This window comes from Ursus americanus, chromosome 7, assembly GCF_024610735.1.
Source record: "Ursus americanus isolate L20-20 chromosome 7, mUrsAme1.1.p, whole genome shotgun sequence".
Lineage (NCBI taxonomy): Eukaryota > Metazoa > Chordata > Mammalia > Carnivora > Ursidae > Ursus > Ursus americanus.
Genome location: NC_142133.1, coordinates 62,459,690 through 62,486,702, shown reverse-complemented (window position 1 = coordinate 62,486,702; position 27,013 = coordinate 62,459,690). Strand labels below are relative to the sequence as shown.

Genomic DNA, 27,013 nt, shown 5'->3' with positions numbered 1-27,013 from the left:
CATGAACATTTAAAACCAAAAAGCTAAGGAAGGCAAAGCAGAAGGACGATAACAACCAGGGTCCTTGCTGTCCTCCTTGAGTTATAAAACCAATTCTGAGACAGCCTACATCTATCCTTTGAGTAATTAGTAATAAGTACCCAAGTGGTTTAAGCCATTGTAAATTGAGTGTGCTGTTACGTATGGCTGAAAGCATTTCTTCCTGATACCAGAGGGTTTGTGTTAAAAAGCAGGAAGACAAATGTATATGTCTGTGTTGGGTGAGTGATTCATCACCAGGGATTTAACTTTACTTTCTGGCATTTTAATCTTTTTAGCCTAAGCAAAATTTTGGTCCATTGATGTATCAGGTAGGGTATTGGCAAGAAACGAATGGAATGTTCAGAAGGGATGATTGGAGAGAGTTAAAGGGATTACTATAAAGGTGTAATTAAGGGAGACTAATAGAGGATGATGAAGCAGCCCAGGGATAGCTATGATAAATCAGGCAGGCCACACATCCTGAAGGGATAGGAGGAGGGAAGGGGTCCCAGGACTCAGTGAGAGCTGAGCTGTAGGAGAGGAGCTGTGGCCTTGGGTGGAGTATGAAGCCCACAGACCCACAGGGAGGGAGCCCAGGGAAACAATGCCTTGATCTCTGTCTCAGTCCACCCTGCAGACTCCTGTCGGTGCTTCCCATTTGCTGAACTCCACCAGAGACAAAGGGCCAGGGATCCAGGAGAGGCAAGCTGGAGAAGTCAGCAAAAAGTGGATGTGTGTGCAGTAGGGGGATTCCCACATACCCCCTTTTGGAGCTGGAGCAGCAGAAAGACAGCCATCAGAATTGGATTCCACCACTGGTTTGTGTTAACATCAATGTATTGCATCTTCCAAGCCACTCATTCCAGCACTGAGACTCCTGAACTACCTAGGACACAGTGCCTTCTCAGCAAGTCAGAACCTTTGCTTTCAAATAGCTTTTGAATTCCAGAATATTGCTGGGTAACGAAGAGTCTGCTAAGTCTCAACCACAGGGATTTTTGCAAACAGGGAAACCAAGCTGTAAGAAATGGGCAGCGCTCAGCCTCCTGTTGGGTCCTGTGGCCTCTGCCAGCATTGGGCCGTGTGTTCCTTCCACTTGTTACCGGAGGGTTAGTCCTGATTTCCTGGCAGCAGCTTCCTTGCCTCTTCCTGAGATCTGTTATTGAGTACATATTCTTCCTCATTACCACCCCGTTTTGAAGTGGAGGAAGCAATTACATGGGCATAGAGAGTACCCCCCCAAATAACCAAAGTACAATAAGAACGAGGACTTGGGATTTCCTGCTTGTCATAGTGTTTCCCTGAGCATAGCAGAGAGCGCCCTATTAAATGTGAGTATCAAATCAATGGCTCATGAGCTTGAGTAATTCATCAGCTGTGATACTCTGGTGTAGGGTTCAGGAAGAATTCTGAAACTTGGGGAAAACTACCCTTCTGGGTAGTAGAGCAGCTTCATAGCATGTCCTAATCTTATAGGCACATTGAAGGGGCTTTTAATTTTTCCCTTCCCGAATTAAAATGGTAATACATACATCTGGTTAAAAGTCAGACGGTACAAAGGCAATACACTGATGTGTCAGTTTAATGGTGTTCAATTCTTCTTTCCAGAGGCAACTACTGCAGTGGGTTCCCCAATATTCTAGACATGCGTGATCATATATATATTCTTTTAAAAAGCTAACATTGGGGTGCCTGGGTGGCTCAGTCAGTTGAATCTTGACTCTTGATCTCAGCTCAGGTCTTGATCTCAGGGTGGTGAGTTCAAGCCCCACTTTGGGCTCCACATGGGACATGGAGCCTACATTGAAATGAAATGAAAAAAATGAAATGAAATGAAATGAAATGAAATACTAACACTGACTTAGCTGTCATGTTGTATCTGTAGTGAATGCTGTTGGTGCCTGTCCCAGATAGGTCACCCATCCCTCTGCTGCTGTGAGCACTGATTCTTAATGGCTCACAGCTTCCCCGTTTCTGGAAGGATTCCCCTCAGCCAAATAGGAGCCGCCTTGCCCAGCTCGTTATGCACCCTCCACCGTCAGGCAGCCTGCAGTCAATCCCTGACTGATACAGGAATTCAGGCAGCCTGCAGTCAATCCCTGACTGATACAGGAATACAAGTGGCTGGCCGCCTTGTCTCAAGGTTGAATAACCTTGTGGTATAATTCATGCTCCAGAATACCACATGCACGTACAAAAAGGTAACTCGTTAAGGTGATAGATGTGTCAACTAACCGTATTGTGGTAAGCATTTCACAATATATGTGTATATCAGATCATCATGCACACCCTAAATTTACACGACATTACACGTCAGTTATATTTCAATGACACTGGGGGAAAGAGGAACCTTGAGACCTAGGGCTGGGATATCTGAGTAGACGCACTTGAGAACCTTGAACCCTCAGATTCCCTGAACCATCTATACCTGTAGAAGTGGGCCTCTCTCCCTTTTGGAATGTAGAAGCCACCCTCACTTAAAGTGGGTCGGATCTCACCCTGATCTGCTGAGGGAGGTTCTGGGGCTATAAAGGAGAGAAAAGATTGTATGCCACAGGGGCAGCAGGACCTACTCACGGTGGGGGGAATATGCCTAGATGTGGATCAGGGGTGTATTGGATTAAGGGACGTGGAATGTAAAGCTGGTTTAGGGAAATTTGCTAATAAGAGGCACATTCCCATGACAGTATTTAATACCGTGGCAAGAGCTCTTGGAACCAGTTCTAATACACTGCTGGGATGATTCTTGGAAACTGGGGAAAGTAACAACCACATTAAATAAAGTAGAGGGGTGCCTGGGTGGCTCAGTTGGTAAGCGTCTGCCTTCAACTCAGGTCATGGTCCCAGGGTCCTGGGATCCAGCCCTGCATCGGGCTCCCTGCTCGGCGGGGAGCCTGCTTCTCCCTCTCCCTCTGCCTACCACTCCCCCTGCTTGTGCTCTCTCTCTGTCTCTCTCTGTCAAATAAATAAATAAAATCTTTTTAAAAAATTAAATAGAGATGGCAGAACTATCATGGCAGAAGGCAGACACAGGAATCAAAAAGCCTTGGGAAGTAAGTGTGCTAAAATACATCGACCAAATAAGACCAGAAAACCTTTCAGCTGACCATGTTCTTCAAGAGGTCCTGGATGGCTATTAAGGTCAAATGCTTATGCTTGAGGTCAAATAGCAAATGCTCCAGAGGGGGCACCAGCATCACTGGGAAGCTCAGTGGTGTTTGAATTCTGTAGACCAGGGCTGGTGGTGAAAGACGCTGCTGTAGAATAGGACCCCCTAGTACAATGGAGAGAACAGGACCCTAGACTAGCAGAGATGCCTGCGGCAGCCAGGGAGGCTGAGCGGATCTATGGAGATGAATAAGAGAACACAGTATGTCTAAGGACAAGAAGTAGATGAGTGGCAAGAAAGGGTACTGATCAATATTTAATCAGAGAAGATTAAGAAAGCATGAGTGGATGGCTGGGGCCAATCTCACTGCAATGACAAGTCGTGGTCTCTTGTCTGGTTTCAAGAACTAAGCCTGTTTTCAGACCTAGAGCACATGGACTGAGAGAGGCTGGGTGTCCATGAGGAAGGACCTAGAACAGCACAGCAAGTATATTCCCATTTCTTCAGTCCTCCTCTGAAGTGATTGATGCTCATTCCCTGGATAACCTTCGACTGGGGAAAGAGGAATACTCTGAACTTTTGAGAGATGTTGGATTCGGGGTCCAAGTCGATGGGTATACCCAGGGGTCCAAAGCACCATCATGGGCCCCCTGTTAAAGTTGGGGCATATTGGCATCAGATAATAAATGAAGTCTCCTCTCAGGTCTGTCTCACAGTGGGTCCACTGGGTCCGCTTACCAACCTGGTGATCATTTCCCTGATTTCTGAATGTATAATTGGAATGGACATACTTAGCAGTTGACACAACCCTCGTATTGGTTCTTAACCCATAGTGTAGGAACTATTGTAGCAGGAAGAGCCAAACAAAGCCCCTGGTACTGCTCCCCCTCTCCGAACAAAGAAAATAAACAAAAATGGTATCACATTCAGGGAAAAATGACATTTATATGGGACAGACAATATTACACTTTCTTTTAAAAGATTTTATTTATTTATTTGGGGGGGGGGCAGGGAGAGGGAGAAGCAGACTCCCCACTGAGCAAGAAGTGGTCTGGGATAGAGTCCCACATCAGGCTGCTCTGCTGGGAGTCTGCATCTTTCTCTCCCACTTCCCCTGCTTGTGTTCCGTCTCTCGCTGGCTGTCTCTCTCTCTGTCAAACAAATAATTAAAATCTTAAAAAAAAAAAAAAAAGGAATGGAAAGAGGTTTAACCACAGTCCCCACCATTAAGGAGGTTTAGAGTCTAGTAGGTTAGAGGGCAGATACCCCACAGTAGAAAATGATGAATAATATGGGAAACAAAGGCAGAAGAAAAATTACTAAATTTCCTTACAATCTACAGCCTATTGGCAAGTCCTTGAAACTGGCAGAGTGACATTCCTCTAGGGACTCAACTGCCTCGGTATTAATACTTTGCTAAGGGTAAAAGGCAATCTTGGCCTGACCCCCAGGATCCTGTAAGTCTACTTAGTATATAAAAATGCCTTTAGATATTTCCTTTATCTGTAAACCCCCCAAAATACCTGTTGGCAATCATCCCCCAAGCATATGGCCCGCCCATATATATCTGAAGGGTCTGCTAACTAAGGTTTTATTAGATGGTAATAAATGACCTTTTCCTAACAATAGCTATTCCCCTCAAGGTCCTGGAAACCTTATTTCCAAAATTCCTTAGAGATTTATCCTATTCCTAACGCCTCTCCCAATTTATAGGTATATAATCACCACCCCTCACTACCCATTGTAGCTCTTTCTGCCTGGGTTCTGTCCCCATGCTTTAATAAAATCACCTTTCTTCACCAAAGACATCTCAAGAATTCTTTCTTGGCAGTTGGCTTCGAGCCCTAACGTCTTTCCTACACCAATGAATGCCTTTCACAAGGGGTGTGATGTAAGGGTGCGGGTGCTCAGAGGAGGGAAATTTCTCTAGAGTGGGGAAATACTGCGCCTGCCAGGGAGAACGTGGTATGCTCATCAGGAACCTGAGTTCTAGAACTGGTTCTACTACTGATTTGCCTGGGGACCTCAGGCTATAAATTAGGCTTGTAAATTAAATTCCCCAGATTTCTGTTTTCCACTCTGAAGCTCTTAAGGTTCCGCGGAACAATTAAGCTCCCTGGGACAATGCCCCCAAGGGTTCTTATGGCTATTGTTTCTCGCCCCTACACCGCCCGGCTCTCCTCGAGGCCAGACAAGGAAGCGAGCGCGGTCCCTTTAAGGGAGCCCTCAACTGCGGGCGTTCGGGGTGCCCCCGGCAGGGGAGCAGGGGAGCAGGGGCGGGGCGCCGGGGACCCGGGCTTCCCACGCAGCCTGGGACGCCGTCGCGTCACGGCGCTCGCAGCCAATCAGGATGGAGCCTGCCGGGACGCATTACTAGGGCGACGGGCCGGACGCCTCCCCGCTTTGGGATGAATTAGCGGCGGGTTCTGCTCGGAGGTTGTGACCCCCACGGATTCTCCAGCTCGTCCACGCGACCCCCACGGCGACGCGCGGCGTCCTCTGCTGGTCACAGGTGGGAGGCCGGAACTGTCAGGTGGGGGATTACGCGCCTGTAAAATGGCGGCGGCGGCCGGGGGATCCCCGAGTTGGCGGCGGGAGAGCAGCCCCACGGACACTTATCCCTGAGCCGCGGGCCTCCCCGGGCTGAGGCCCCGGTAACGGTCACTTGACCAGGAATTGGGGGCTGGACGCAGGTGGCGGCGTGGCCGGCTCAGGTGAGGGGAGGCGCGGGGAAGCGATTCTGAGGCAGGCGGAGGCGTCGGGGGGCTGCGGGACAGCGCGGGGCAGCTCGGCGAGGGCTAGGCGGCTGCAGGGCTAGGCAGGCCAGGTGCCCCGTCGGTGTTACAGTTAGTGTCAGGACCTTGCCGCTCCAGACCTGGACGGGTCCGGGAGCTGCCTCGCCCCGAGCATAGCTCTGTTTCTGCCACTGTTAAATAACATGTGCAAAATGTCCCAAAGTGTCCGCCACGTGCGAGGCTTGGACGTGGGCTGTCGAGCCCTAATCTGTGTATCTTTCAGGCGCCAGATGCCTGCCCATAGGTGCCAGGGTGGCAGTGCCACGAAAGGAAAGGTCGGCCCCAGCCAGGAACTGATGTAGAGTCTGATTGTTAAGGTGTATCTTAGCTTCTACCTGCTCACTGAAGAGAAAAAATAAAAAGGGCACTTGAGTGTTTTAGAGACGTTTTTCTTCCTTGTACTTAACCCGCTTCAGATGGGTTCCCCGGAATATTGCCTCTGCCTTCGAAGCTCAATAACTGTATTTGTGTGCACGTGGCTGTAGATAAGGCTGAGGACTGGGATTCCGTTTAAGCCTAGGGACGCAGGGAAAAGTATGGTGAAGGCCTTTCAGAGATGAAATATTGTCTATTCATATTGCTTATCTGGGCAAGGATATGTCATGAAATATAATTAGTTTTCAAAAAGTGTCTTAATGAAAGTCCTTTTTGCAAAACTTGATTTTTGATAGTAAAAAAATTATCTATTTTATAAAAGTTTTATTCTTTAAAAAGTTTCTGTTGCCATATTGTACTTTGTGACAGCTAAGCATAGTATCAAGTGACTTTTTATTTGATAGCAGGCTTGATTTTGTGGAGTGCCTTGTTCTGTCATTGAGAAAGCGCAGTAGCACTTTGTGTTTCAGTTATCAGTAGTTCCTGTCTTTGGAGTGTTCACTGTGTGTCAGGCATTGTGAAAGTGAGGCTTCTCCTACCTTTTAATCAGACCAAATGGGTTCGTTCATTTGCCCCCACCAGGTGTTTAGGCTGGCTGCTGCTCACCACCAAGAGGAAACAGTTGGTGGAAACCCAAAAGACTTTCTTCCAGACTGCTACCTGGAAATTTGGTCAGTTTGGCCTGGGGCTGGGGTAGCTGTGGTTTCTAGTTCCTACTCTGCCGCTTACAATATGTTAGGGAAATCATATAACCTCTTTGTTAGTATCTTACCTCTAGAATGGGCAAAGCATTTCTTGTCCAAACGATCTCATTGTACTTCTGTGAGGGGAAAAAAAACCAAGACGATATATATGAAAGGGCATACAAAAGTGAAAAACATAGGAGTAACAGTTGACATTTCTTACCATGCAGTTACTCAACTAAGGATGTTGTGTGTGCATACTCAGTCACCTAGCAACTTTGTGAAGTGAGTACTCACTCATCTTTGTTTTGCGATGAGGAAACTGAGGCACCAAATCGAACAACTGTGTTCTTAACCACCGTGCATACCGTACTCTTCTTATATCATATAGACTTGTTATGTGTTAAGGGGATATATAGCAACACATTTTTCAGTGAAGTATTTTGTGATCTTTTGGTTGTATTGTGTAACTAATAACCATGTTTCATTCTGTTGGCATCCAGTAGTGATTTATATGGTGATGACTGCAGTTACTTTGGTTAAGTGGTATATTCATCCTACTTTTGATGCCCTTTTTTAAAAAATTTCAAAACAGAGTTGATTAATTCCTAACAGGAAGCACAAACCAATAATTAAGGGAGATTTTAGTTTTTATTAAACTCTCAAAAAAATAACTTGCTGGGTGGTTTTTGAAAGAAAACGTAGGTTCATTGCTTTGATGTATTTGTATAAAGTATTCAAGTCTATTTATAGAAAAAAAGATATGAATAAAAGTGACTAGGACATTCATTTATCCTTTGAGCCTTTATGGAATTGCCCTGCCAAGTCTTTGGCTTGTAAAGATAAATTCCTGACCTTATCCTTCAGGAAGTCCAGGGAGAAGTCCCAGGTCCAGAAGTTTGTTGACCAGTGAATGAGACAAATAAATAATTAACTAATGCAGTCTGAAACGACCTCAGATACAGTTGTGGTGGGTACAGAGAGCTGTGGGAATACATACAAGGAAACAGTTGGTTTTGTTGGGGTGGCCCTGGCCATGATAGGAAGGGAGCTGACTGCAGGGTAAAGGAGAAAGTGCTTCCAGCCAAAGAAGTTAGCAGTGGAGAGTCAGAATGAGTGAGAGTGCGTGGGTGTCCAGGGGTCAGACCAGAATTTTGCAGAAATTGCTGAGAGAGAACAGAGGAAAGATTGTGAACTCTCAGCTGAGAGAGTGACTTTATCACGTGGGCATTGGGACCTGTAGAAAAATCTTAATCAAATGAGTAATACGATCAAGTTTCAGTTCTGGAGAGGTGACTGGGTGAAAGAATGTAAGGAGACTAGTTAAGGACAGTTTCCATACTCTAAGCAAGAGGTGGCGAGGGAGTGAACCAGGGCATTCGCTGGCAGAGCAGAGTTCAGAGTCCACCACACACATTTTTGAAAGCAGAATGGAAGATTGATTGGGTGTGAAGAATAATAGGGTGGGAGAGGGGAACACTTGCTAAGCAAGAAGAGTCAGGTGTTTTTTGTTTTGTTTTGCTTTTTTGGGGAACAATATGGTTGCAGACTGGAGATATTGTTAATTTAAGGGTAGAGCAGAAAGTTCTTTGTTACTGGGTTTTGGGAGAATTGTAAAGCCTTTGAAGTTGTTGGGTCAATAAGATCTAATAGAACCAGGCTTATAATTTCCTGTAGTCTTCTGGTTTCGTAGACTACAGAAAACTCAGTTGTATCGTAAAAGTCAGCAGGGTCTAGTGAAAAGGTGGCTCCCCTGGAGCAAAGCCACTGGAAAGGAGAGGGAAGAATCATTAAACGTATGTTGGGGTAAAATGTTAGAATAACAGGTATTAGAGGATTTTTTTCATTTATTTTTACGTTAGGTTTTTAATATACTTGTACAGAAGTCTATTATAATATGGAAGTAATCACAAATGAATTCTGTAGTTGTAAAACTGATCTCCACTCAAACATTCGTAACAGTAGAGTTGTTTAGCATCTGACAACGAAACATGAATGAATGCATTCTAAATTGACTGCAAGGTGAAACTGGAAACCTTGCAGAGACACAGGATTTCATGGGTTCAGAGCAAGGCTGAGAACTGTTCAAACCTCAGAGTCAGAACTAGTACTCTAGTGCTACGAGAGTAAATTTCTTAAAAAGGACTCTGAAAGCAATGACTCTAACAATGATTGATAAATTTGATGTCAGTCTTTGTTAAAATTGAGAACATCTCTCCATCTAAAGATACCATTAAGAAAATGATGGCAAAATACAGACTGGAAGAAGAAATTTGTAATTCATATATCTGACCAAGGACTCCGACCCAGAATATATGTGTGTGTATGTTTGTATGTATAAAATTAATAAGAAAAAGACAATTTAAAATACATACAGAAGTTCTGAACAGGCACTTTCTACTAGAGGATCTCTGAATGGTCTGTATGCATATAAAAAGATGTTCAACATTATTAGTCCTAAATGGAGACTCCCAATGGAGAAATGGAAATTAAAACAGTGAGCTACTACTACACACCTTCCAGAATGGCTAATATTAAAACGATTATTAGTGCCAGTATTGTAAAGCAACTGAATCTCGTATACGTTGGTGGGAATGTGCAATCATTTTGGAAAACTGGCTGTGTTTAATCTTACCCATAATCCATCAATTCCAGCCCTAGATATATACCCAAGAGGAAGGTATGTATAGGTCTACCAAAAAAAAAAAAAAAAGTAAAAGAATGTTCATAGAAACTTTATTCATAATAACTAAAAATTAAATAAAACCCGAGGTACATTAGCAGCAGAATGGATGAGTAAATGTGGTATATTTATAAAAGGAAACATTACAAAAGCAGTTAAAGAAGGAACTACTGATATATCCACATGGATGGGTTTCATAGACTTAATGAGCCAGACAAAAGATTGCATACCATATGATTCCATTTAAATGAAGTCCAAAAATAAGGTACAGCTATTTCCTGGGCATAGAAGTTAGAATGGTGGTTCATTCGGGAACCTTCTGGAGTGTTGGAAATGTCCTATATGTTGAGCTGGGCGTTCGTTTTGTGGGTATATGTATATGTAAAAATTCAAGTTGCACACCTGATATTTGTGCACTTTCTGTTATAATTTAAAGAGGTGCTAGTGAGAATTTGGCAATGTTAGACTAATTAACTTTTGATGAGGAAACCCAGCTGGAATGATGATGAAGGAGATGCTTTATAAGAATTTAAAAAGGAGCATGAGAGGCTTCAGAGGAATAAATGATGAAACCTAGAATTTTTCTTTTGCTATAATTGTTATAATTGTATAAATTTTCTTTGTTATAATTTGTTACGATTGTGAAATAAAGGTTCTCATATCTTGCCATTTTACAGTTTGGCCACAAAGTTATGTCCCAGTTCCTTGTTAATTCCTTGTCCTAAGAATTGGTGCATAGTTTCAAGTGTAACCTAAATTTTGGTTAATATCAGATACATTATGAAAATAAATTGGTTTATATTGTGTTTCGTTTTCGAGGGGGGGGAATTCTACCCCAGTCTCTTTTTCATCATTGTGTGATGTCTCTGTTTAAGAGATATCACTGTGTGTTTTTTTTCTATTCCGTGCTAATTGCTCTTGGGTAATGAGGACTACTGTGATCCCCGTGGTTGCAAGGTTTTAGATGTAATAGTGGAGCTAAGCAAAGCCCTTGGTGAGTTCCTTGTAGCCGTGGAGTAAAGCTCACAGAAGGCCTTGATGAACTTGCCTGATTTGGCAGAAAGTGTTCACTGCGCTTTTCCTAGTTCCCTCTATCTGGCAGTGGGGACACGAGGATCCTACTGTGATAACCCCGGAGGCAAACGGAAGGGATACCTGAGGGGCACCGTCAGTGTAGGCTGACCAGGGGTGATGAACCACTTTATCAGCAGTCTTTCACAGTTGGGGTTTCTGAAAACTGAAATTGTTCACTTCCTTACAGGAAGTAGATTGCTGCTCTGGGGACAGTAAAGGGAAGACTTATGCTACCCATTGTTTTCCAACTCAAATAAGAGCTCACCTCCACTTTATGTTTTAAGTGTATAGTTAATCCCCTTGGGAGAATGCATGAAACAGGAATTTTAAGTGTTGGTGAGTTGCTGTCTACAGGTGTCAGAAAGCAAATGACCACGGAAGTTAGGAATAAGAGAATGAGGAGGAGGAGAAGTGAGTGGCGGCAGCCATTCGTAGGGTTCTGTGTGACCCAGAGTGTGGCGGGAAGAGGGTTGTTTTTAGCTCAGACAGCAACTCTTTCCCCACAGGAATGTTTAGGTGCCTTGGGGAAGCCAGCTTTGTCTGTGGCTCTTACTATTTCTGCCGTCCTGTTGTTGCTGTAATACAAATGTTTTCTTAGAATTAATGTTTTCTTTTTGTTGTGTAGCCTGTAAATAAAAAATTGCCTATGTGGGCTTATAGAAGAAAATGATGGTAACTAGAAGCGGCTTGAACACCAAAATTTTATTTACTTACCCTGAACATTTTTGGACGCTTACCATGAACTTGGTGATGGGGACAGAGTTGAATAAGACATGATTCCTGTCCTTGAGTTTACTGTCTAGAGAGGGGATAAATCAATGCCTTCTCTACAAAGATCACGGAGATTCTGTCCCCTCTTGTCACCTCTAGGTTTTCTATGATGAAAGGGAAGCATGACAGCTGTGAAACATGTGGTCCATAGGCAGTCATGGTGACAGTCTCTTCTAGTAGCTAATGATAATAATCGTAACAGTTAATATTTGTTGAGTGCTTACTACATACTGGGTTACGTTCCAAGTGCATTAAGTTTGCAATTCCTTTAGTTCTCCTATAAGGTAAATACTGTTATGATCTTCATTTTACTTTTGAGGAAACTGAGGCCCAGAAAGGTTAAGTAAGTAACATGGGTTTGAACTTAAGCAGTCTAGTTCCAGAGTCTGCAGTAATGCCTGTTTTAATTCAGTTTAAATTTAAAATATACTCTACTTATGTGGCTTTAAGTGTAAGAGATTATTATTTGAATAAGAGTATGATTGTATTACAAGTTATGCTCAAAGTTTCTGAATATCCATGTTGAACATAATTTATTGTAGCTACTTAGGGTGATTCTTTTTATAATGTGAGAGTGTTTTCTTTTTTAGAGAGAGAAAGAGGGGCTGGGAGGGGCAGAGGGAGAGAGAGAATCTTAAGCAGCCTCCATGCCCATCTAGGGGCCCCATGTGGGGGTTCAGTCTCACAACCCTGAAATCATGACCTCAGCTGAAATCAAGAGTCAGGCAGGCAGTTAACTGACCGAGCTACCCAGGTGCCCCTATGATGTGGGAGTTTTAAATGAGGCATCCTTTTGCTCTTTTTTCCTTTCCTGTGTTGTGATTGTTTTGGCACTCTTTTTTTTTTTTTTTTTTTAAGATTTTTTATTGATTTATTTGACAGAGATAGCCAGCGAGAGAGGGAACACAAGCAGGGGGAGTAGGAGAGGAAGAAGCAGGCTTCCAGCGGAGGAGCCCAATGTGGGACTGGATCCCGGAACGCCGGGATCACGCCCTCAGTCAAAGGCAGACGCCTAACGACTGCGCCACCCAGGCACCCCTTGTTTTGGCACTCTTTTTTTTTTTTTTTTTTTTAAAGATTTTATTTATTCGACTGAGAAAGACAGCCAGCGAGAGAGGGAACACAAGCAGGGGGAGTGGGAGAGGAAGAAGCAGGCTCATAGCGGAAGAGCCTGATGTGGGACTCGATCCCGTAATGCCGGGATCACGCCCTGAGCCGAAGGCAGACGATCAACCGCTGTGCCACCCAGGCGCCCCTTGTTTTGGCACTCTTAATACTCCTGCATGTGTCATTATATCATTCTGAAATTCAGTAAAAATGTATTAGTGGTTTTTATTGTTTGTGTTATAAACATACATATAATGATGTTTTATGATGTAGTATTCAAACTGCAGAGTTTGTGAATTACAGGAGTAACATTGGGATGCCTAGATTGCTCAGTCGGTTAAGTGGCCAACTCTGCATTTCTGCTCAGGTTGTGATCTCGGGGTGGTGGGATCGAGCCCCGAGTTGGGCTCTACGCTCAGGGAGTTGGAGCCTGTTTGAGATTCTTTCACCCTCCTTCTGCCCCTCCCCCTGCTTGTGTGCACAGTCTGTCTCTAGAATAAATAAATATTTTAAAAAATGTGAATACCTACAAATTTAAACTTAAAATTGTATTTTCAGCATGACTGTTAATTAGGACCAACTGATTAAATTAAAGGGAGAATCATGTTTGCTTTGTTCTCTGTAAGAATGGAGGAGAAGTGTAGAAGCAGGACTGAAATAATCTCAAGTAGTCTAGAGGGTGCTAGAGTAACCTTATGTTGCTTAGTTTATTTATGGTTGTAATGAAACCAGCTTAATTTACCTTCTCTTTCCTTCTGACAAGAAATACCTTAGAAGTCAGTTAATCAAGATTGAATCTTTCCTAGAGCTGCTGTTATAAATAGTTCTTGTGTATTGAGTGGGCTAATCTTCAGGGAACTCAGTCTACATTGGACATAATTGTTCCCAAAGCTAGATTCATTTATCTTTTTATCTCAGATTTCTTTAACTCTCAAAAATTAGGGGTGTTAATATTCTTATTTTGAATTAAGAACTCTAAAATTGTATCTGGTTTTCTTTTGCAGTTGCAATTCAGACTTCTGAATATTTGTTAATTCTTTACATTTCTAGGAGATGAGTAGTTATATCAGTTTCTTGTGGCGGCTGTAACAAATACCACAAACTTGGTGGCTTACTACAGCAGCAATTACATTTTCACAGTTCTGGAGCCCAGAAGTCTGAGATCAGAATCAGTGGCTGAGGTCAAAGTGTGGGAGGACTGTGCCGCCTCCAGAGGCTCCAGGGGAGAATATGTTCCTTGCCTCATCTAGCTTCTGGTGACTGCCTTCCTTCATTTCTTGGTGTGGCCACATCACTCCAGTCCTTGTGTCTGTGACCACATTGCTTTTTCCTCTTCTGTCTGTGGTCAAATCTTCCTCTACCTTCTTTTTAAGACTGTTTATCTTGAGGTAATTGTAGCGCTACTTGCAGTTGTAAGAAATAGTACAAAAGGAACCCATGTACCTTTTACCCAGTTTTCCCCAACATCTTGCAGAGTGTAGTACAGTATTACAACCAGAATATTGACATTGATAGAGCCAAGATCCAGAACAGTTTCCCCATATGGGTTCCTTATGTGGTCCTTTGATAGCCACACACCCACTTCTCTGACAATCACTAATGTGTTCTCCATTTTTAGAATTCTGCCATTGCAAGAATGTTATGTAAGTGGAATTATACAGTGTATAAACTTTGGGGATTGTCTTTTTCCACTTAGCGTAATTCCCTGGAGGGTCATTCAGGTTGTTGCATGTATCAATAGTTTGTTCTTTTTTCTTGTATTGGTATTGCTTGGTATTCCTTATGATCCTTACTATTTGGTGTGGAGGTATCCATTGGAGGACATGTTAGGTGATTTCTAGTGTTTGGCTGTTTAAATAAAGCTGTTAAGAACATTCATGTACAGGTTTTTGTGTGAACTTAAGTTTTCATTTCACTGGAATAAATGCCCAGGAGTGCAGTTGCTGGGTCATATTGTGGTTATATAGACAAACGAGTTTGTTTCTGAACTCTCAGTTCTATTGTGTTATCTATATGTCTGTCCTTATGCTAGTGCCACAGTCTTAATTAGTTGCTTTGTGATGAGTTTTGAAATCAGGAAGTATGAGTCCTCCTACTTTGTTCTTCTTTTTCAAGTTTGTGTTGACTATTCTAGGTTCCCCAGCAAATCTATATTAATTTTAGAATCAGCTTGTCAATTTCTACAGAGAATTCAGCTGTGGATTTGGTAGTGATTTTTAGTATATTCATTGAGTTGTATAACCATTACCACAATTAATTTTAGAACATTTCATCACCTCAAAAAGAAGCCCTCTGTTCATTAGCAGTGACACTCCCCTTTCCCCCAGCCTTGGCCCTAAACAAGTTCTAATCTTTCTGTCTTTATATATTTGCCTATTCTGGACATTTCATATTAGTGGACTCACACAATATGTGGTCTTTTGTGATTAGCTTCTTTTACCCAGCATGTTCTCAAGGTTCATCCATGCTGTAGCATGTATCAGTGCATCATTCCTTATGGCTAAATAATGAGGTATTCCATTGTATGGATAGGTCCCATTTTATTTATCCATTGATCAGTTCATGAGCACTTCTTGGCTGTTAGGAGTAATGCTGCTGTGGTCACTCAAGCACAAGTTTTTGTGTAGATATATGTTTTAATTTTTCTTTGGTATATACTTAGGAGTTAAATTTCTGTCATATGGTAAACATGTTTAATTTAAAATTTTTTTTTAAAATTTAAATTCAATTTAGTTAACATAATGTATTATTATTAGTTTCAGGGGTAGAATTTAGTGATTCATCGGTTGCATATAACACCCAGTGCTCATTACTTCAAGTGCCCCATTAATGCCCATAGCCCTGTTACCCCATTCCCCCCACCCATCACCCCTCCTGCAGCCCTCAGTTTGTTCCCTATAGTTAAGAGTCTCTTAGGTTTGCCTCCCTCTTTGTTTTCATCTTATTTCATTCTTTTGAGGAACTTCTGGACTCTTCCAGGCTGTACCACTTTACAATCCCATCAGCAGTTTGTGAGCGTTCCCATTTCTCTACAGCCTCACCAACACTTACTGTTATCTGTCTTTTTGATTATAGGGATATTCTACAGAAGTTATATTATAACATCCTAGTGGGTGTGAGGTGCTATCTCATTGTGGTTTTGATTTGCATGTCCCTGATGGCAAATGATGTCAGACATCCTTTCATGTGCTTATTAGTCATTTTGTATATTTTTTTTGGAGAAATGTGTGTTCAGATCCTTTGCCCATTTTTTATTTTTTTTCTTTTCTTTTCTTTTTTTTTTTTAAAGATTTTATTTATTTATTTGACAGAGATAGAGACAGCCAGCGAGAGAGGGAACACAAGCAGGGGGAGTGGGAGAGGAAGAAGCAGGCTCACAGCGGAGAAGCCCGATGTGGGGCTCGATCCCACAACGCCGGGATCACGCCCTGAGCCGAAGGCAGACGCTCAACCGCTGTGCCACCCAGGCGCCCCCCTTTGCCCATTTTTAAAATTTGGCTATTTGCCTTTTCTCTACTGAGTTTAGAAGTTCTTTATATATTCTAGATCCAAGCCCCTTATATATATATATTTAAATAAATATATATAATATATTAATATATAAATATATATGTTAATATAATTTATATTATAATATATTAATTATAATATAATATATAATTACATATATAATATAATATGTTATATATAAAATATACAATATGTAATAATAAATAAAATAACATTAAATAAATAAATAAAATAGAAATAAAAATATAAAAATAAATTTATATATAAAAATAAATACATAAAATATATAAATATATGTAAATATATATGGATATGTAAATATATATGATAAATTACAAATTTTTTTGTGTAGGTTGCCTTTTCACATGAAATACAGTTGCTTTTTAAAATGTTTATTTTGTATCTACAGCTTTGCTGAACTCATTTATTAGTTCTGGGAGGTTTTTTAAAGTAGTTTTCTTGGGATTTTCTATGGAAACCATCATGTCATCTGCAAATAGGGACAGTTTTATTTCTTCTTTCTGTGTGGCTTTTATTTCCTTTTCCTTTTCCTGCTTCCTTGCATTGACTAGGACTTCCAGTACTATGGTGAATTAAGGGACATCCCTGCCTTGTTCCCAATAATACAGATTATGCAGTTGGTCTTCTATCATTAAGTGTAGTAAAGTTTACTGTAGGTTTTTTGTAGATGCTCATTATCCAATTGAGGAAGTTCTCCTTTATTCCATTTTTTTCTGAGAGTTTCTCTCATGAATAGGTATTGACTTTAATCAGTTGATTTTTTTTTTCAGTTTGTTAGTATTGTGGATTACATAGATTGATTCTTGAATATTGAACTAACCATGCATCTCTGATTAAATTCTACTTTTTATATACTGCTGAATTTTATTTGCTAATACATTGTTAAGGATTTTTGTGTCTATACTCATGTATTGATCTGTAGCTTTATTTTTTGGTACTGTCTTTTTCTGGTTTTTGTATCACGGTAATACTAGCTTCGTAAATGGAAAATACTCCCTATTCTTGTATTTTCTGGAAGTAATTGTGTTAATTCCTCTTTAAAAATTTGGTATAATTCTCTGATGAAAAAATCTGGGCCAGGAGATTTCTTTTTCTGGAGGTTTTTAATTATGAGTTCAATTTCCTTAATAGTTACAGGGCTATTCAAATGACCTATTTCATTTTGGGTGAATTGTATGCTTTCCAGGAATTGGTTCATTGACGCACAAAGTGGGACTCCTCATTGTTGCTGGCAGAGGTGGGCATTTCAGCTCCCTTCTAGGCCTCCCCTGAATACTACTCTGCATCCTTAACTGTTCCCCCCTCCCCCCTTCCATGGACCTCTGCCTACACTGCTGGGAGGGAATGGCCTTCCTACCTTGGAGGGTGGTGAAAGTCCTGCCTCTATATCAGGCCTTGCCTCTACCACCCCCATGGGGATGGGAAGGAGTGCCTTGTAACTGTCATGGGAATATACGTCCAGGCTCTCCAGATGCTCTCCATAGACACTTTGTGGCTAGGAAAGGGAGTCTTTAAACCCACCTGGCAGGGAAGAAAGTCCTGCCTTTGATATCCTCCCTGCAGGGGCCAGGGGTTGGGTAAGGGAAAGAGGTTGTGCTGAGTACAGCCTGGTGAGAGTGTAAGTTTAAGGCTCCCTACCTGGCCTGTGCTGTCATGGGTAGGGATGGGCCACAGTTTTGTCTGTGATTTTTGGCTGGTGCAGTAGTTATTGTATAAAAGTTTTCTGTTTTTCTGTGCTGCTCTTTTCTTGGTCCTTTGAAAGAGCAGAGTCTTTTTTGTCTAACCCCCTTTGGCATTTCTGGATAACTGGCTTCTTCACCTCCACGTTCATATGAGGCAAAAGGAAAACCCAGGGCACTCAGCACCCTGTTGTTCCATGGGTCCCAGGTCCCCAGCTGGTGTGCCTTCCTCTCTCCACCCTCAAAGTCTTATTTTGGTTGGAGATACAATTGATTTCTTTTCCTCTTTTCTGGAAGAAGCCAGTTTTGGATCTATGAAGCAAATTTGTTTCACTATTTCTGTTGCTTATATGTTTGTGCTCTTTGGAGTCGCTTTTGAACCAAATGAAACATCTTACTTGTTCTGTAATTAATTAACGAGTTAAATAAAATCATAGGTGTTCATTTTATGTTTGTATGGAATACACAATGTTATCTTTTTTTTGTTTAAATTACCCATTAACAGCTTGAACTCTGAATTTAGCCTGCTGGGCTTGAATCCCATGGTAGCACTTACTGTCATAGTGACTTGGAGCAGGGGATTTTATTTTTTAACCTGTTTACCCACTGTAACAAGGGGTCACGGTGCTGTTTATCTACTATGGCGGTTGTGAGGTATGTGGATTAAAAGATGGTGCAAGTAACACACTTCTTGCAGTACCTCCCACATTTTCAGAACTCTGCTTTTTGTTATTAGAAGGCTGTGGATGACTAATTTTACTTCCCTGGGACTTAATTTCTTTTTTTAAAAAAATATTTGAGAGAGAGCGAGCGAGCGAGCGTGTGCTCATGAACACAGGGAGGAGCAGAGAGGGAGGGAGAAAGAATCCCAAGCCAACCCCTCACCTAGCACAGAGCCCAACACAGGGTGGGATCCCAGGACCTGAGCTGAAACCAAGAGCTGGATGCATAACTGACCCACCTGGGTGCCCCTGAGACTTAATTTCTTAATTTGTAACAAAAAATGAGGGGACTTTTTACTTGGTTGTTAGGTCATAGATTTCACTGGCAATAATTCGAAAGAACCCGATGAAGCAACTGATAATAGTTGCTTTTGGAAGTGAGGACACTTTGAATGTGCAAGTGCCCTTGCTGCTCTGAGAAAGGAAGTGTACAGTTTGATCTGGTGAGCAATTACTTAGAACAGTGGCCTGGTAATTCAATTCAGTAAACATTGATTGAGGAGACCCTGTTCTGCCTTCCTTTGTACTAGGAAGAAGCATTAGGGCTGGAAATGTGGCTTAACAAGGTAACAGAAGTATTATCCTTTCGCCTTAAAAAAATGTGGGGGGTGGCTCCTGATAGGTGGAAGGCTAAATTTAGAGCTCAGCATCTTGATGGATGTGGGCATGCTCGCCGGGGAGTAGAGCTGAAAAGGGCTGAATTTTGCTTAACCTAGGGATAACCATTTGGAATTTCAAAGGTAATTTTTGGGTGAGTAGGAACACCGGATGTTTGAAGAAGAGGGAGGAGCTGGAAGATGGCTCAAGGATATCTTTTATTTAAATTGACGGGTCTCTCAGACCCTCAAATTTACAAATGATTTACTTGAGATTTTTTGTTTTGTTTTGTTTTGGGGGTTCAGGTGTTGGGAACAGGGTAGACTTGGTGAATTGGTTGAGTTAGAAGTTGAGTTAGAAGGGGATCTTCAGAGGCTGAGGGAATTTAAGCCCCTCAGAAATTGGCAGTGGTTTTGGGGAAGACCTTGGTTTTCTGTAGGTTACGTAATTGGAGCAAGTTGGGGGATGGTTCAAGCCAAGGGCATCCTCAGCTACTCTTAGCTTAGGATAATGGAAATAAGCCTCAATGCAAAATGCCTAGCATGTGAACAAGGAGTTTATACATAGGTAGATAACTGTAGTTATAATTGGTTTATATATTATAATAGAATTAAGTACTACTATAAACGAAAGTAATGGTCTGCCTAATGCAAACATATTTTAAAGTTCAATGAAAAATAAAATGGTCCTTGTAGTTTGGCTTTAGACTCAGAGTCCAGGAAGTGGGGAGAGTGAGTCATGCCGGCTTTCTTTATTTAGGAAGGTCTTAGGAAGGTCTAGCCATCTTTGGAACTTGAATACACCTGAAGTTATGGAGTGTGGGGAGGGGAGCTGCCCCTCACCCCATTCCTTCTGGAGGTTGGGATCTGGGCTTAAATTTTGCCCTCACTGTCCATATTCTGGCTAGGGGTATTGCTATCTGGAAAAAACCAAAGCTCCAAGGACCTGGAGGATTGTAACATTGCTGCCTCTTGTTTTCTGTCTGGAGCTTGGGGACATGGAACACATTGGGCTCTTACTGCACTCTTCTGGCATTACCATCCTTACTTAGTACTGTACCCAGCACAGTCCTCCTAAATTCCTGAGTCAGTAAGCCTGTTCACTAATCTAGTCAGTATTGGAATATCTCAGTTCCATAGGCCCATTATAGCCTTTTGATACCACGAACCATCTGACTAGCCCAGTATGCTGTTCCCAAACTCTGCTTTCCCTTTCTTCTCCCATTTGTCACTCTTACTGGCTGAAAGACGGTTGGGACTCTCTTGTGGGATGCTAGCAACAAGAGGATGAGATGATATGTATGGTGTCTATCTGAATTGGATAGGGGCCCCCAGATGTGGGGCAGTGATTGGGTGGGGGCTGGTGGCATGGGTGGTGAAAGGATTCACCCAAGACAGAACAAAGGAAATAGAAGTTTACTGAATACACCTCAAGGGAGCAGCTGGCAGGACAGCAGAGGAGAGAGGCTGTCTGCCACTAGGTGGTGGGTGGGGGCTGTTTCTAAATGGGGAAGGTGAGGAGGTATGGAGACTTACAGAAATTTCCCTTTTTTTGGTAACCGTCTGGTAGCAAGTAGCCCTCTGTTAGTTAGGGCCTGTGGATATTCTGAGGTGGGTCCATGATGGACCCATCTGTACTCAGCCAGGGGGTCACTGTGGGCCCTTTCACCTTGATCAAGTTTCCATTGCTCAAGCCTAGTGTCTCAAAGCAGCCTCTACAATATGTACATTGTGGGGAAGAATAAATTGGGATCCTTTTGAACTATGGGCCATTAACATGGCAGTTTCTAGGTATCGAATGTACTTTCTAAAAGCTGGACTGACTGTAAAAGCTTTGAGTAAGTCTGTGTAATGGTGTCTGTGCTTGAAGTGTTTATCCTGCTTTATGTATCTGAACGTGAAGCTTTTCTGAATTGATTATAGTTGTTCTGTTTCTGTTGTGCTGTCGAAATGTTCTGTGGTTGTTCCATAAACTTTTCTTTGAAAAAATAAACACTTCTGTGAGATGCATTATAAGTTTCCTGTTGACAGGTAATAAAATGGTCCTTTTTTTTTTTTTGTTAAAAAACAAGACCAGCATTTCTCTTTGGTATTTGGTCATGTGATTCTTTTTTTTTTTTTTTAAAGATTTTATTTATTTATTTTGACAGAGAGAGACAGCCAGCGAGAGAGGGAACACAAGCAGGGGGAGTGGGAGAGGAAGAAGCAGGCTCCCAGAGAAGCCTGCTGTGGGGCTGGATCCCAGAACACTGGGATCACACCCTGAACCAAAGGCAGACGCTTAACGACTGCGCCACCCAGGCGCCCCCATGTGATTCTTTTTGAATCTTTGTGTTAAAAATGAAGTACCATTTTAGAGTCCAAATTATTTTTTTTAAGATTTTATTTATTTATTTGTCAGAGAGCGAGAGAGCGCACAAGGAGGGAGAGCTGCAGGCAGAGGGAGAAGCAGGCTCCCTGCTCAGCAAGGAGCCCAATGCAGGACTCAATCCCAGGATCCGAAGGGCAGACGCTTAACTGACTGGTCCACCATGGAATATATTCTAGAGTTCAGCCCTTTTCTGCTGAGTGCAGTAAATTGCTTTTTTTTTTTTTTTTTTTGACTCCTGTAGATGGTTATGTGATACCACTAGCAGGTATCCTCCCTTGAGTACTGAGGGCTTCCTTGGGGGGGTGAGTTGGGAATCTTCTCTATGTGGATAACTCTGAAAACTGATTCTGCCATGTCCTCCTCCGTCTCTAGGCACACGTTCATCTGTCTGTGTCCATTCGAAATCACTGGTTGTTGCCTTCAGTCTCAACTTGGCTAACACTAAATTTATCCTAAATCCCATCCTCAGCTCCCTGCTGGATATGTCTTTTTTTGTCTATTTAGTCGTCCAGGCTTGAATCATTATACTCAATTTGACTGCAGGCCCCGTTTTTTTCTATTGATTCTTTTGTAATGCTTTTGATGTTTTTTTTTTCCCCTTCTCCTCTTTATGCTTGCATTATTTTAATAGCCTACTAGTAGGTTTCTAAAATAATAGCTTCCATTTATTGGGCATGTGATATAATAAAGACTATGTCTGGTTCTTGTCCCTGGTTCCAGACATAGAGCTTCAATAACCCTTGGAATTTCCTGAGTGGTAGGAGTATCTTTTGTTATTCATAATTAGCTCCCTTTAACCTTACCTGAGTTTATGCTAATCAGGTGACTTAGGATGGGGCCTTAGATAGTTTCAGGGGAGGGTCTGGGAAAGTCTTAGCTCTCAATTAGAGGGTTGGAACTTTACCACCTCTTGATCTCTGGGGTGGGGAGACGGACTAGAGATTGAGTTCAATTATGCATAAATGATTTAATCAACCATGCCTGCATATGAAACCCCTGGAGTTTCCAGGCTGGTGAACACATGGATGTGCTGGGAGGGTGACACCTGAATTTCTCCAAGAGAGGGCATGGAAGTTCTGAATCCCTCCGTTCTCTTCCCCTAGACCTTGCCCTATGCATGTCTTCCACTTGGCTGTTCCTGTCTTGTATCCTTTATAATGAAACTAATTGTTTAAATATAGTGTTTTCAACAAGTTCCGTGAGTCATTCTAGCAAATTATTGCACTTGAAGGAGGATTGTGGGAGCCCTTGAATTTGTAGCCAGATTAGACAGAAGTTTTGATAGCTTGGGGATGTGTGACGGAGGGCATTCTTGTTGGGTATCTTGCCCTTTAGCTTGTGGGATCTGATGCTTACTCCAGGTAATGTGCCAGTATTGAATTAAACTGTGGGACACCCAGTTGGTGTCAGGAGAATTGGTGTCAAAATGCAGTGTTTATTGTCGGTCATTGTGATATGTGTTATTTTATGTAATATTCACTATAGCTAGGTAGGTTCTGGTTTTATTATCCTTGTTTTATAGATAAAGAAAGTGAAGCTTTTAAAAAGTCATGTAACTTGCCCAGAGTCATAGAGCGGGAACTGGCAAACCCAGTGCTTTCTGACTGTAAAGTCCTTAGTTAACCCCTTATGCTGAGCCCCCTCTTGATTAGAGGGTTTGGAACCCTACCAGCTCCCTTGTCTGGCAACTGTGGACTGAGGACTGCTTTTTCTACATCACTTTTGAGCTCAGGCACTTGCAGTTCTCCATTATGGTAGGATGGAACCCACACTCCTTAGGCAGCTAGCTGTTCAAGATCCACTACAGTTCATCAGTTCCGAACTAATAATACTGTCCCAGTCTTTATATAGAACAAAAGAAAACAAACACCTCTTGTGTTTCTTGGATTGGCCACTCAGTGTGTATCTCCAGTGAATTGCCTTAGAAATAGAGGATATATCTTCCAGTTCCTTATAAACTATAATTGAGAAGTCAGAATATATTAAAAGAATGTCAGTATAAAAATAGCACATGACCAAATGAGCAGTACAGATAATGAAATGCTTCTGGAATTCAAAAGAGCAATTCATGGAGCAGATGTATTTTGAGTGTGGTCTTGAAGAGATGGTAGGATTTTGATAATTAGCTGGGGAAGAGGATCATTCTAGGCAGGAAGCCCATGAGTAAATAGAATGGAGGATGTTGATAGATGCATACTGAAAGGTGGTGTTGATGGCGGTGAAGACCAGTTTATCTGAAGTCTGTTTTCTGAAGCCAGGATCTGCTACCTGTCTCAAAATATGTCTTCAAAAGCTACAGCATATTGATTTAACTAACTGAACTTGTGCTAGAACTTTGTTCTTTGAAGCTAGAGTTGTTTGAAATTAGCCATCCTTGGGTCAACCTAGGTGATCAGGACAGGTGATCATGTCGGTTAATACCAATTTTAGTTAAAAATAAGGTGTAAATACAATTGTGAATTATCTTTTTATCTGTCACCTGAACTGACCAAAGGAAATTTCAAACTATACAAGTTTGAAAGTATATTTAGTAGTGCAACATCAGAATAAATATATTCCAAGTAATCGGTCTGAAGGATCTAGCATTCTTTATGTTGGGTAAGTTTGGGTGACTATGTTTTTAAAAGTGTTCTTTGTATATGAACTTACTACGTCGTTTTACATTCAATTTCCTATATTCTGTTTGAATTGGTCCTATTGGTTCCTGACCAGTAATGATTTATTGGTCATCTGGGTCCCCATGTAAAATAGAAAAATGTTAATTGATTTTTGTTTCAATTATGTAAGTATCATTTATGCATTTTGGAAAACAAGAAATGTATAAAATACAGCTCAAAATCCTTTTGCACTACTTTTGCTTATGTAGTTGCTTATACAATTTTGTAGTCTACACTTAATGTTATGAGGATTTTCCCATGTCATAAGATTGTTTTTGAAAATACAGTTTCTGTTAATATGTAAACATATTATGTATGCTTGTTGGTTTTGTTTTTTTTCCTGTAAATAAAACCAGAATAATTTAGTTACCATTTTTAAGTGCTTTTTTTCATGTAATGTATCATGGCTAGCTTTTTTTTTTTTTTTAAGATTATTTATTTATTTATTTGACAGAGAGAGAGAGAGAGCCAGCGAGAGAGGGAACACAAGCAGGGGGAGTGGGAGAGGAAGAAGCAGGCTCATAGCAGAGGAGCCTGATGTGGGGCTCGATCCCACAACGCCAGGATCACGCCCTGAGCCGAAGGCAGACGCTTAACCGCTGTGCCACCCAGGCGCCCCCCCCCTTTTTAAAAGATTTTATTTATTTATTTATTTGACAGAGATAGAGACAGCCAGCGAGAGAGGGAACACAAGCAGGGGGAGTGGGAGAGGAAGAAGCAGGCTCATAGTGGAGGAGCCTGATGTGGGGCTCGATCCCACAACGCCGGGATCACGCCCTGATCCGAAGGCAGATGCCCAACCGCTGTGCCACCCAGGCGCCCCATGGCTAGCTTTTTTTTTTTTGACAGCACAAGCAGGGGGAGAGGTAGGCAGAGGGAGAGGGAGAAGCAGGCTCACCAAGCAGGGAGCCCAATGTGGGGCTTGATCCCTGGGATCATGACCTGAGCCACCGAGGTGCCCCCATAGCTAGCTTTCTAAATGACAGCTTAGTTTGGTGTACATCATCCTCTTCACTGGCTGCCTATATTCCATTGTAGGCATAGACCCTCATGTAGGCATTTTTCCATTGATGGACATTTATACTATTTTGACTTTTCACCCACAAATTGTGCTTCAATGAACATTTTTATGTGTGTGTGTGTGTGTGTGTGTATATGTATATATATATATAAATGTATATATATTATTTTTACTTGTATGAGTACTTATGTAGGATAGAGGATTAGAAGTGGAATTATTAGGTAAAGATGTATTTGCCTTTTCAGAAGGGCTCTGTCAGTTTTACTCTTGGTAATAGTATATTTTAAGGGTCCCTGTTTCTCCATGCCTTCACGTTTGCTAGATCTTATCACTGTCCTATATGAAGAGGTAGTAGTGGGAAATGTGGCATCACATTGCTTTGATTTGATTTCTTAGGTTTTTTGGTTTTTTTAGTTTCTTTTCATATGTGACTATTTTGATTCTTTGCTCATTTTTTCCTATTATATTTTCTAATTCTTAATGCTTCCATATTTTACATATAACTCTTTAATTCATCTGGAGTTTATTTTGATTTTATGAAATGAAAACTACTTGATTCTGGAGGAGATTCATGGGCTAGTAGGCCTTGAAATCATGTGTCTTGGAAAATTTAGAAGATAAAAATAAATTTTGCTGCTTTTGGAAAGTAGTTAATTTCAGATTAATTAAAAAAAAGTAATTCATTATTACCCAACTCTATAAAGTGTGTTGGGGAAATAAGGAAAGTCCTACTAGCAAAAAGAGCCCTCCTTACCAATGTAGAAGTGAGAGAAAACTCAATTTATTGTTGAGTATGCATGCCAGATGTGTGCATGTAGATTGTTCAGGAGAGAGTACAAAATTTGAGAGTAATTTATTCACATTTACATTAAGTTGACATGTAAGACTTCTTTTATATTCTTGAGAGACAAATGGGTGCTGCTGTGATAGTGTCCTGCATACCTGGTGATAGATTCTTGAGTTAATTTCAGAGATAGTGTTTGTAGTTCTGAGGATCAAAAGGCTGTGATGTTGCATTCTAAAATCTGGAGACTAATAAGATTATCTAATTCCCAATCAAAAGGTTTGGCATATGTTTTTAAGGAGATGTGCTGGGGTAGGCTCCAAAAAGAGATCTAACTTCTGATCCCTGGAACCTGTGAATGTTACCTTATATGGCCAGAAAGGGTCTTTGCAGATATGATTAAGTTGAGGATCTTGAGGTGGGGAAGTTATTCTGGATTATCTGGGTGGGTCCCAAAGATAATCACATATATCCTTCCAAGAGGGAGGCAGAAGAAGATTATATACAAACACAGAAGAGTAGGAGGCAATGTGATGACCACGGAGACAGATTGGAGTGATGGGGCCACAAGGCAAGGAATTCTGGCAGCCACCAAAAGCTGGAGGAGGCAAGGAATGGATTCTCCCTTAGAACCTTAGGAGGGAGGTGGCCTCATTGACACCTTGATTTTGGCCTACTTATACTGATTTCAGAGCCTCTAGAACAGTGAAAGAATACATTTCTGGTTTTACGCTACCAAGTAATTTGTTATAGCAACTATAGGAAACTATACATACATGTATATGTAGAACTTCTGAATTTTAAGCAAGCTCCCCAGGTAGTTTGGATATACACCAAAGTTTGAGAACTACAAGATTTGTTTATCCTTAGTTTTTTTTCATTATTTAGGAGAGTTTAAAAATTACAAATCATTAGGGTTCTTTGTTTCGAATTTATTATTCTTAGTTTTATTATATAGTAATTGGAAAATGTGTCCTGTAAAATTGAGATTTCTATTAGTTAACAGTCAATTTTTATAAATAACCTCCCCTCTG

The 27,013-nt window shown here is 41.5% G+C and overlaps 1 protein-coding gene across 7 annotated transcripts in view; it reads left to right on the top strand.

Moving 5' to 3' along the window:
• LCLAT1 (lysocardiolipin acyltransferase 1) overlaps window positions 1-27,013 on the top strand; it is a 260,122-nt gene that overhangs the window by 68,300 nt on the left and 164,809 nt on the right. For 2 of the 7 annotated variants that reach the window (XM_087863750.1, XM_045809142.2), the window contains exon 1: window positions 5,468-5,642. The exons of 1 other annotated variant lie outside the window; for it this stretch is intronic. The gene's annotated coding sequence lies outside the window, so the exon portion shown is untranslated. Of the gene's footprint in view, window positions 1-5,467; window positions 5,664-5,692; window positions 5,845-6,634; window positions 6,972-27,013 lie in introns of those variants that run through there. 4 more of the 7 variants (XM_045809139.2, XM_045809140.2, XM_045809141.2 and 1 more) reach the window with 4 other exon arrangements.